This window comes from Ptychodera flava, chromosome 9 (genome assembly GCF_041260155.1).
Source record: "Ptychodera flava strain L36383 chromosome 9, AS_Pfla_20210202, whole genome shotgun sequence".
NCBI lineage: Eukaryota > Metazoa > Hemichordata > Enteropneusta > Ptychoderidae > Ptychodera > Ptychodera flava.
Window position 1 is genome coordinate 25,493,520 of NC_091936.1, and position 11,898 is coordinate 25,505,417.

Below are 11,898 nucleotides of genomic sequence, written 5' to 3' on the forward strand. Positions count from 1 at the left end.
TTTAGCTATCGTCAAATGAAACACACAAAAAAATGTAGCTCTGCATGGCAGGGCTGTGTAACCGGCGTTATACGGCCGAGGCCGTATAGCGCCGGTAACACACAGCCCTGCCATTCAGAGCTGACAAAAAGGTGCTGCGTGTGTGTATCTGACTCCCGATCTGACTCTGAGTGGTCAAACGTATAAAACACGTCCCTCGCCTCCAGCGCCTGGCCAAGGCATGAGTGCACTCTACCTTTACAACAATCAGACAGCCTGGCCGAGCGCACCAGATTTTAAAACACCTTACCTTCAATTTCAATGTTGGTCGTAGCTTTTTCTTCCTCGAGATTCAAACGCCAGTCGCTCTTCTAGGAATTGTTGCTTTTTTAACATTTCTTCTTGATTCTGTATAAGGCGCTGCAGTTCGATCCTGCTGATGGTGACAGGGTCGTCTTCCTGCAGGAGCGCTCGACGTGTACCTGGCATTGATGATGTTGACTCGGAGCTGGCCAGCGGCACTGAAACTTGCGGCGTTGCGATGGTGCTGAGCTGTTCTTCTGTCATTGTTGACGTTCTGTGTACACTCGCCGTATGAATCTCCCGCGGCCTGTCAGCCATATTTATATTGAACTGGCGTGTTGAATTGTGGGTACATCCTCGTACACAAGAAAATTATTTTAATATTTCTATAGTATGTAATACGCGATTTATATTGCCATTTTGTGTTGTGCTCAAAAGCAGTGAATAATATTTTAACTTTTACAATGAAAAAGCGCTGATTATATACAAAAACATGGAAATTAGAACACAGTATTACCACCAAATCAAATCCATGTTTTACTCTGTATGATCGAGGATGTTTAGAAAACGCATGTGATAACTTCCGGTAGTCCAGTCGTGCACGTTCTTCTTCTCTCGTAACCGTTATCGACTGAGAAACATTAGTGATCTTATTTATATGTAAACCAGCTTCAGGCCGAATCAACAGTTCCTGATATTTTAGGTAAGTTATAAAACATAACTGCAAAAAAATAAATATTTGCAAGTAATCGAGATCGGTTGTTGCCCGTACGGTACCGGCGTTATGAATGATGGCATGCACGAAGTTTTCTTTCATCATTTCTTTACTTGTGCTCATGGTGCCTTCGTTGCCGGTGTTTGAAAGTGCTTCGAATAGGCCGAGTTTGAAAACGTGATCACCCAAACTTGGATTGTGTTTTTGATCACTCAATTTTACTCTCCCTAAACCACGCGGGGCTCATACAGGTTCTCGTAGTGTTGCTCTGCAGGCCGTCCGAGGCGAGACAGCCAGGTCGCCTGCTGGCTTACCTTGTCCCGCAGATAATCGTAACGTTGCGCGTTGCCTGGATAGCCGTTCGGGGCGAGCTGGCCGTTGGCCGCCGTTGAGGTAGCTACGCCAACGGCAGCCCCCGCTAGCTCGCCTGGAACGGCTATCTAACCAACGTTATGAGATATTGCATGTCCTTTACTTCGCCAACGGCGACTCGCAGCCGCCTCGCTTCGAACGGCTAATCATGGAGGTGAAAACTTTGGCAGAAAACTTTTAGCGGGAACACACGTCGAATAGCCCAGCGGTGTTTGCGTGTGCTGAGGGTCCATATATCTACGTATATCATTTGCTTCAAACTCGCCGTAGCGAAATCTTATAAGTTCTGTTTAAATTAAGCTTGTGCTCTTGCTGCGGGATCGGGCGGGTGCAGGGTTTCTAGATAACCCGGTCTCACTTTTCCCCCGATCGAAGTACTGGTAAGTTGCTGCAGTTCGTAGTGCACAACTTTCCACACATAATCGATGAAATTGTGGTGTACAGAACCGCAACAGGTTGTTCCCAAAATTAAATGTATTGTATTTCGGTTCCTCTGACTTCTGCACATAAATATTATAACAATTTTTTTTTCCAATTTTTCCCCTGCAGCACCATTCCGGTAATTTGCTGTTTCAACAGATTGTGTAATTAATCAATAGGTAAGTACAATGTAAAAACCTGTTTTATTAACTTTTACCTGGGTGTCTGCTGTTGTTGCTGATTGTTAAAAGTTCACAGTGAAGTCGGCAGACACAGATCTGCGATGAATTTTCAATAATGCTTTCTCGATCTAAGAGATCTATGTCTCATGACTATGAAATGTATATTTCTTTATTCATTTGGTGTATTTTCCAAACATGCCTCAGTCATACCAATTTTTGTGCACACAGTTTTAGCAAATAAATGCTTATCTGTGACTTTTATTATGCAAATTTGGTCAATCTATGATTCTCAGTTTGCAATTCGCACTTTTCTTGGCATGTCACCATGACAAGATTCATTGTCTTTCAAGGAGATGACAGGAAGTCTACCAAACGTTTAATCTTTTTGATACAAATGACCACTGTGGGCAAGATCCTGTTAGGTTTTATCGTGATTTCTGATGCTAATCAACATAACACATTATAATGCACAGTTGCAGTGCCCTGACCCATTCCCCTGAAAGAGCCATGAGCTGCAACCTCAAGATACCTTCCAATTTTCTCAGATATTCATTGCTACCTATAAACTGAACGATATAATCATTAACTTTGCCTCATCAACTTTCTTCTGGCATAGAAGGCAAGAAATTGAATAGATTTTTATTCATTTCATATTTCCCACTATTTTCAAAATCTTGCCATGTAATGTAAAGAATGGAGCATTTTTTGTCAATGTGAATTGAATCCCTTTCCCATCCTTTCATTTGGTTACACTGTGTTGTATTTGTAAAATTTTAAATGTGTAACAATTTGCTGTTTTTGATATAGTAGCATGGAGGCGGCCGTATTTGGGTGTGGGACCCGTTTATTATTTGGCATGCTAAGACCTCCGCATGCAGTCCAAATTGGTGGATAATTGTACTTGAGTGAACATCTTTGAGTTGGAACATTTCTGTGAACTAATTTTAATCAAAATATAAAATCATGAAAATGATATCAATAGTTGCAGCACATGGGCCTTTAAGCAAAACGTTGAAAACTTTGATTAGTCACTACACATAAGCGTTAGATTGTGTTGCTGACAGAGTAATGGTAGTTTGATTTAGACGATATACTTTCAGTTACTTCAGTGTCAACTCAATGTAGAGTTGGCAAGTTTGTACATCACATAAAAGCCTCCTCATCTACTTGGTAATTTGAAACCAGACCTGTCAAACTTTTGAAACAAAGACATGACCAGAAATAATTCTTGTATTATCTAACAGTATATGTATGTTTCTAAATATATAATGTATCTTTCTTCTCCAAAACATGGCATTTGGTGGGTAGATTAATACTGGACTTGTAAATGGGATTTTGTTCAAACATACAAATTGGCTGAAAATGTAAAATGGTCAACAGTTAAAATGTCAAGAATCACTTGGTCAGATTGCTAAAAGAAAAATGCTTTGTAGGGATGGTGTTGTATAGTATTGTGTATTTTGTGAGGGGTACTGCAATATTTTACTTAAAAATTTATTTTTTAAAAATTAAATGCATGCCAGCTGTACGCAACTACAATGGGGGAACATAAGGAAGCCTTGTCGCACTCAAACACCTTGATTCCAGCTTCCATTTTAACAAGTGTTATTGTACACTTTCAAGTTACTTTCCTGATTGCATTGAAATTTTAACTTATGGTATACAGGGTTGTTATTCTCATTTGTTCAGGTTATGACAAATTAGCCATATTATTATAGTAGAATAGTGTTTTACTTTGGTATTTTTGTTTTTCTCAGACTGCCAGAGAATTACAGCAAATAAGGGTTATTTGACCAGACATCATTTTTTGTATGTAGTTTTATCTTTTTTTTTTTAAATTCACAAAATTTTCAGTTTCTGACTTGTAAATAGTAACTTACATTGCAACATCCAAACCTTCCTGAAATCTGAAAAGGTCAAATTGCCTAAACATGATACTTGGAATTTGGGTTGAATTCTAAATGTCACCTGTAAGCAGTCACAGCAAGCTGTGAGACAATAGTCATGGATTATATTGCTCAGACATTGTGACCCCAGTGGTTCACAACCAGGAATACAACATGTCATGCTGAAAAAACAGCCATCCAGCTGGCCAGACACCTTTTAGAAATAAAACAAATAATGAACAAATAGTTTGACAAGGATGGATTCTGGTGATCCTTGACACAAAAGATGTTACTTAATAGTATGTTGACCTGTTTCCTGAATCCCTGGGATTAGGTTTCTTTAATGAGATAGGAGGATTATAAAGGTGTTGCTGGTTTTTGCACTCCATTCAAACTGCAATCTGGTATATAAATTTGTTGACAAAGCTTTAAAAAAATGTGTTTTTAGACCAAGAAAAAAAATTGTGTTTCAGTAACCTGACCTACCCAAGTTCAACAAGCCCCCCTCGCCTCAACCCTAAACTCTTTTTAGCATTTTGATTTTACAGTGCTTCCCCAATCAATATTGAAGGCTTCACCATGACAGTATAGCAATCACATTGAAAGGAAGTCGGGCGAGATTACATGACATTGGGAACAAAGTTGAAATCAAGCATTATTTCAGTAATATAACACAGTCCAACATGATAACTGCATCTTTATCATTGCAAACATCCTCTCAATATCAATAATGTGTCGCACTTTCGTTCAGCCGAGTCGCAAAAAGAAAAAACTCTGAAGCCCCTGTTACAGGAAACACACCTTTTTTTATTTTCACAGTGCAACAGGAGACATGGCAACAGATAATAACAAAGAACAAAATATACACAAGAAAATTCATTTACTGTGATACATGCAAATACTGGTACATGCATTGATCCATTGAAGCATGCATTGGCTATTGTATGATTGTGCCAGGATTTTTTGGCCAATGATTTTTATTCTTGACATTTTGTTAGAAGCTGTACACAAGGATAAAACAGACACTGTGTGATAGAGAAACTGTAGTAAAGTTCTTGGTACGAGATATTGTTGCTCGGTCAAAGAATGGCTGCTAATAAGTCAGACACTCATATCTGAAATCATAGTTTGCTTGTCAAAAAGTGGTCAAAAGCCAAAGTACATCAAGTTTTCGATATTTTCTCTCTTGTTGTAGTCAACCATTTTTGGCCCCCCCCCCCCCCCCCCACACACACACACACACAAACACACTGAATCATAGAATTCTGAGTGTCTTGTTTATAAATATATACAGCTAGTAAACTACAGGCAGATTTCAGAATATGCTTATAACAGGGGCTAATCAGTACCTGTAACAGGTCCTGAGAAAAAACCTCTTTTACAGGGCCTGTAAAATTGGTCAGATTTCAGGGCTGCATGTGCAGGCCTGAATTAGACCTTGTGGTACAGTAATTTTATTTGTGTAATTTCTGACTGTATCCAGTGCTGTGATCACAGGACTGAAACATTAGTGTATAAACAGTGGTGTGCCAGTGTTGAATTTACAGGGCCTGATACAGGGTCCTAAAATTGCAAGATTTCAGGGTTGTACATGTTTAGTAAAATGGGTCAATTTGAAAATAGAAATGAATACAAGCATTATTGTGTGAACACTGAAAAAATTCAGGACCTGTTACAGGTCTGTGTTCACAGCACTGTATACAGTCCTGTGTATACATGTGCTGGACAGGCAAAAATTTCAGACCCTGTCACAACAATGTGCACACAGCCATGTCCTCACAGCATCTGCCACAGACCTGTACATGTACATCAGCCCCTGTCACAGCAATGGGAAATCTTTGCTGATGCAGACCTGTACCAGAGGGTAGTGTCAGGGCCAATGCAGGGCCCGTCACAGGTGTAAATTTTTTGTTGTTGTGTAGTTTGTATATGTGTAATGGTTGATATTATCAGTGAAAAATGGATTCAAACTAAACAAAACTTTATAGGGGTAATATAATTCCTTACAAGTCAAACTCTGTGTTTTTCTGTATGTTTTCAGGAACAGTTCTAAAAATGCATATGCTAAAAAATTCCACAAAGGTACAGCTACATCGATTGTACCGTTAATGCCAGCAGAATTGTTTTCACACACATTTGCATGTTACTTTGTATTAGTGTGTAATCTTCTGTCTTATTGTTTTTATTAACTAGTGATCAAATGGATACAAAACGAAAATATTGTCCTCACTGTGATGAAGAACTGGTAACCAAAGTCTACAAGCGGCATCGCAGACAATACTACAATGAACATTCCAACAGTTGGACCAAACTCGATGACTTTGAATCAGAAACTGATGACTTGCAGACTATCAGTGATGTTTTATACGACAACACTTGTGATGAGGGTGACCTGAACAGCTTTTTTTGATTTGCATGAATCAACTACTGGTGATAATGCTGGAGGACAAACACCTCAAGAGAACATTGACAATTTCATAGACACTTTAGAAGAAGAAGACAGAGAGTACTTTTATGAACCTTATACAGAAGAAGAGAGCTGTTTCCGGAGTGATCAGTGTAATTTTGAGATCTGGGACAATGTAAATGAAAAGGAACTTAATGAGGATTTTAATGAAAAATCAAACTCATCCAATCTCTTTGTTTCAGTGTCTGCAGATGAGTCAACTGACCCAAGGTTGTTGACACTATTAAATTGGTTTTGTTTGTTTTTGTCTTACCTATGGTATTTCCATAATTTAACAGAGACATGTATGCTATTAATACTGGGATTTTTCAGGACACTGTTCCTTATTTTAGGGCAAATATTCCCATGCATCATTGCTTTTTCTGTTCTTTTACCTGCAAGTTTATACAAACTCAAAAAAGTATTGGGGCTCAATGAAGACAGATATCAAATATGTTGTTTGCCCAAAGTGCAGTTCAATTTACAAGTTTGAGGATTGTCACAAACGTGTAGGAAGTCAAAATGTACCAGTAAAATGCAAATTTACAGAGTTTCCAGCACATAAACAGAAAAAGCACAGACAACCTTGTGGGGCACCTCTACTTAAAGAAGTAGAACTAAAAGGAAACAAAAAACGGTTGTACCCTTTTAAAGTGTATTGCTACAAATCAGTCACAGAGTCTTTGTCAGAACTTATCAAACGAGGGAATTTCGTGGAAAAATGTGAACTTTGGCGTAATAGGACACCATCTCCTGGTGTTTTGTCCGATATTTATGATGGCAGAATTTGGAGAGAGTTCCAAACTGTAAATGGCAGGCCATTCTTAAGTTCTCCTAAAAACTATGCAATGCAGTTGAATTTAGATTGGTTTTGTCCATTTAAACACTTGCCATATAGCGTTGGAGCATTGTATTTGGTCATTCTGAATTTGCCACGTGCGGAGAGATACAAAAAAGAAAATGTCATTCTTCTTGGGTTACTACCAGGTCCAAGGGAGCCTGCATTGAATATTAATGCATTTCTTGAACCCTTGTTGATGAAATGAAGTTGTTATGGGGTGAAGGATTATCATGTTCTATAATAGAATCTGGTAAGAAGGTAGTTTGTGAATTTAGAGCAGCCTTGATAAATGTTGTTTCAGATGTACCAGCAACGAGAAAACTGTGTGGTTTTGTTGGTCATATGGCTAAAAAGGGGTGTTCTAAGTGTGAGAAAGAGTTTATAACTGGAAAAATTTGGTGACAAAATTAACTTTGGTGGTTTTGAACCAGTAAACAGCAGACACAATGCACGTCATCGTAAACAAGCACAGGAGACTGATGAGCAAATGTCCAAAGCAAAGAGAGATTCATTAGTGTCAGAGTATGGTGTGCGTTACTTCATAACTTATTTCTTGGAACTGGGAAACACATCATGAAGAATGTTTGGCTTAACAAAGACAAACCAAAAATTTCTAAAGCACAGTTAGAAACCATTCAACAAAAAATTGATATTACCAAGGTTCCATCTGAAATGGGTAGAATGCCATTAAAGATTGCTACAAGTTTCGGTGGGTTTACTGCTGATCAATGGAAGCATTGGATCACTCTTTTTTCTGTGTTTTCACTCAAAGGCATTCTACCTAGAAAAGACATGGAGATGTGGCGTCTGTTTGTGATGGCTTGCCATCTTCTTTGTTCTCCAGTGATTAGTATTAGTAATATTGCAAAAGGCCACTCTTACCTACTACAGTTTTGTCGGCAATTTGAGAGTATTTATGGCTCAGAAATGACGACACCTAATATGCACTACCACACCCATCTGGTTGACTGTATTTTAGATTACGGACCGGTGTATTCCTTCTGGACATTTCCATATGAACGTTACAATGGAATACTTTCTGATTATTGTGCCAATCATAGATCTATTGAGATACAGATTATGCGGAAATTTTTCTGAATGAACAGTTATTGAACAATATGCCTCGACCAGTTGATTACCAGGATTTCAATGCATACTTTCCTTTAAGTTTTCAGTCATTGCAAATATGTAGTAATGATTTTCTATAATGCAGCTAAGTAGAATGTCATTGGGAAATTCTGACTTCCATCTTTCAAGGGTGCTTCAAACAATGCATTTGTTTGACATGGTGGGCCCTATTTCTATGGACTTTCTAGAAGCATCATGGGTCAGAAACTTAAAAGATATGTACAGTGTTTTGCTCGGAGAATCTCTCCTGCATACCATCAGTGGATTCATAAAGAAATCTGTAGCAGTTAAAGTGTGTGAAGATGTATTAGGTTCTGAAGACTCCCGTTACAAGAGATCTTCACTAATTTTAGCACAGTGGTGTACACTGGGTGGCAAGATTGACTTTATCAGAGGTCCACTTAGACCAGGCATTGTTGAGTACTACTTTTCACAGTATTTAGCTGTTGATGGTAAAACAGAAGTGTTTATAATTGCAAAGGTGCGATGGTTTCAACAACACCACAACAAAAATTACTATGGTGAACCAGTGGAAGTTTGGTGCAAGGATGCTTATGAAATGTGTGGTCCTGCATCCTTCATACCAGTGCAAAAAATTCACAGTAAATTCATTGCAGGCTATGATACAATCAATAGAGAAAAAGTAATGTGTGTCATTCCATATCCAATGAAACTGTATGTGTAGAGTGTAAGCATGATTTATGTTACATGTGCATGGACATGTGTAAGAAGAGGGTTTAACAGAGTTACAACAGTATTATTCCTTGTAAAGATATTTGTACATAAAGTTGTTTTATACTATGTTTACATTTATATAAATGGCACACCTTTGCTGCATCTCAAAAATGTATTATATGTTTTTTATGGTAAACATGTATTCTACTTTTACCTTATTCAAGAAGTTGACATGTCCATGGTCAAATGTTTCACTGTAATAAAATTGACTTAAATTCAAATTTAAGTTATTTGTTGTACATTGTATAAGGCTTCAACACTAAAGAAGCAGTGAGATGGTTGAGGGTCATGAGTGCTGAACAGTGAAGTGAGATGATTGTGGGTAATGAGTGCTAAAGTGAGACAGTTCTGGGTAATAAGTGCTGAACAGGTAAAAGAACACACAATTTAGATTTTAATGCTCCAGCAACTGCCAGTTTTGATGCTTTCTATTTTTGTGTGTATGTCAATTGCAGATTTATATACCACTCCATGTGATAATAAGGATTCAACAGCTTATAAATGTGTAAAGCGTATTGTTATTGTCAATCAGTGACTTCTAGTCTGGACTAGAATTCAAATGTTGACAATAACCATGCATCTTACGGTACACCTATAGGTGCTGTGTTGACAAAATAAATGGTTATTTTACATGTAACATGCTTTGTAGAGTAGAAATTTTTTTTTCAAATGACACACACAACAGAAATAGTGTAAACATAACAAAAAATGTTTGGACCTGTTAGGCAAATATCGCTGCCATCATGAAATATATGCATACAAATGTTTGAACTTATTAACCCAATTCATTGCCAAGGATTGAAATAACAACATATGGCTTATTAAAAGCACAAGCTCTGCATTGTTAGCACACATATGTCTGCCTGCCTGTTTGTATGGATGGATGGATGGATGGATGGATGTATGTATGTATATATGTATGTATGTATGTATGTTATGTATGTATGTATGTATGTATGATGGATGGATGGATGGATGGATGTATGTATGTAGAGTGTCATTGAGTGATTTTTGTCCATTATCGCCTAAATTCATGGACGTAGATTTCAGAAACTAGCATGGTAGCCCATATTTTATTACACATTTTGATAGTATTACATAGAAGAATAAAATATCAAAAAAGACATGACAACGTTTTCAATTTTATCACATGTACAAAAGTCACTCAGGGTGCAGAATTATGTCAATGCAGAATCCCCAAAGTGTCAGATATTACCCTTTTGTTGTATGAAAAGAGGTGATTTTATGTTTTAGGTTAGCACGCTCTGTAAAAACTACCCTAGTATCGTGACACACGAAAAATTAAATGCGTTGGTGAATATATATGGAGGCATCTCGGTCCAGTGCCGGAAGGTGCTGGACTCGTGCACAATCGTAGGATCGATCGTGCGTTCGGTACCCAGACCCGGACATGGCCATTGACTTATCGGAGGATGGTGAGTTCATGGCCGTGATGTTGTGCCCTTGAGCAAGGAACTTTACTTCTCATTGCTTCATGTGTGTATCTGTGTTTAAAAATGGGAATTGGGGGTCTGGCTTTGTATAGGTGATTTGCACCTGTTCCAGTCACCCAATCCTCAGTACCGTGGACGAAAGCCACAATTCTCCGCGCTGTTGGAAGCTGTCCGCGCTGTTGGAAATTTCTCTCTACTGTTTAAAATTCTCCTCGCTGTTGGAAATTTCTCTCTGCTGTTTAAAGTTCTCCGCGCTGTTTTGAAATTTTCTCTCCTGTTTAAAATCTCTTCTGTGGGAAATTTATCTCTACTGTTTAAAGGGAAATAGTGGTCAGGACTGAACCTGTGCAAGTTTCTTGTTTACAAACAATGTATTTCGTGCAAGAAATCTAGACGCACCTCATCATCATAGCTGCAACATTTAAATTATACGACGTAGATTATGACAGGTCTACATGTTTTAACTTTTCATCAATGACCATCGTACGTAGACGACTACATGTATATCCCTTTAAAATTCCTCTCTACTATTTGAAATTTCGCTCTAAGTCTGGGCCATAATGGGTGCCATCGATCTGAACTTTTCGGAAGTGTGTGAAGTTAGCTCCAAGTTCCAGTTTGAGTAAATGCGAGTAAGGAACTTGCTCCCAGTTCCTAGTTACGAGTTCGAGTACTATACGAATAAGGAGCTGGCTTCCCGCCCCCAGTTTGAGAAAAAGCGAACAAGAAGTTCAAGCAAATGTGAATAAGGAGCCGTTTTCAATTTTCAACATTTCAGCGTATTCTGTCGATGCAGAAAACTAAAAATAGATAACCACAACTCAAATCACGAACTTCAACCCATCAGGGCAAGACTTAATATTTTAAACATATTTGAAAGGATTGTAATTACATTTACAATGGAAAAGTAAAGCCATCAGAACTATAATACAGGAAACTGTAATTGTATTGCTTTCATTCATGCTTCACTGTGTGCAGTGACATGCATCCATTGCTTTCCAATGTTGAACTTTAATCCATAATGGATGCTTTTCATGTACCTGTTGATATACCGTACCAAAACAGTACCAATTAAACTTGAACTCACGGTATAGAGAGTGAGCTGCGTTATATTGATATCCAATTTATATTTTGGACGCCTTTATCAGTAAAGGACGCAACAAAAATACACACAGAGACGAGTGTGTAGCTTTATTTTTTCCGAAACAAGGTTGGTGTACATTAGTGGATAGGTAGGTCGATGAACATGATATGCGTGTACACAGTTCATTTTAGTACTAGTGCAACCCTTTCTCCAAAAACTTCGACAAGAAATTAAAAACACAAGTTCTAAAATTGTGTTGTCCTTGTCAATATCGGGATCGGGAACTTTTTTCTTTTCTGGATCTTTTCTGTATAGTCAAGTTTGTAGTTGTGGCCGCAAACGCATTCCCCTCT

General features: G+C 38.1%; 1 long non-coding RNA gene across 1 annotated transcript; it reads left to right on the top strand.

Annotated features, from left to right (window-relative positions):
• The first annotated feature begins 830 nt into the window (after positions 1–830).
• On the top strand, positions 831–9,233 carry LOC139140466 (uncharacterized). Its single transcript, XR_011553994.1, has 3 exons — positions 831–985; positions 1,919–1,968; positions 6,051–9,233. It is a non-coding gene; the product is annotated as an uncharacterized lncRNA (long non-coding RNA).
• The last annotated feature ends 2,665 nt before the right edge of the window (positions 9,234–11,898 follow it).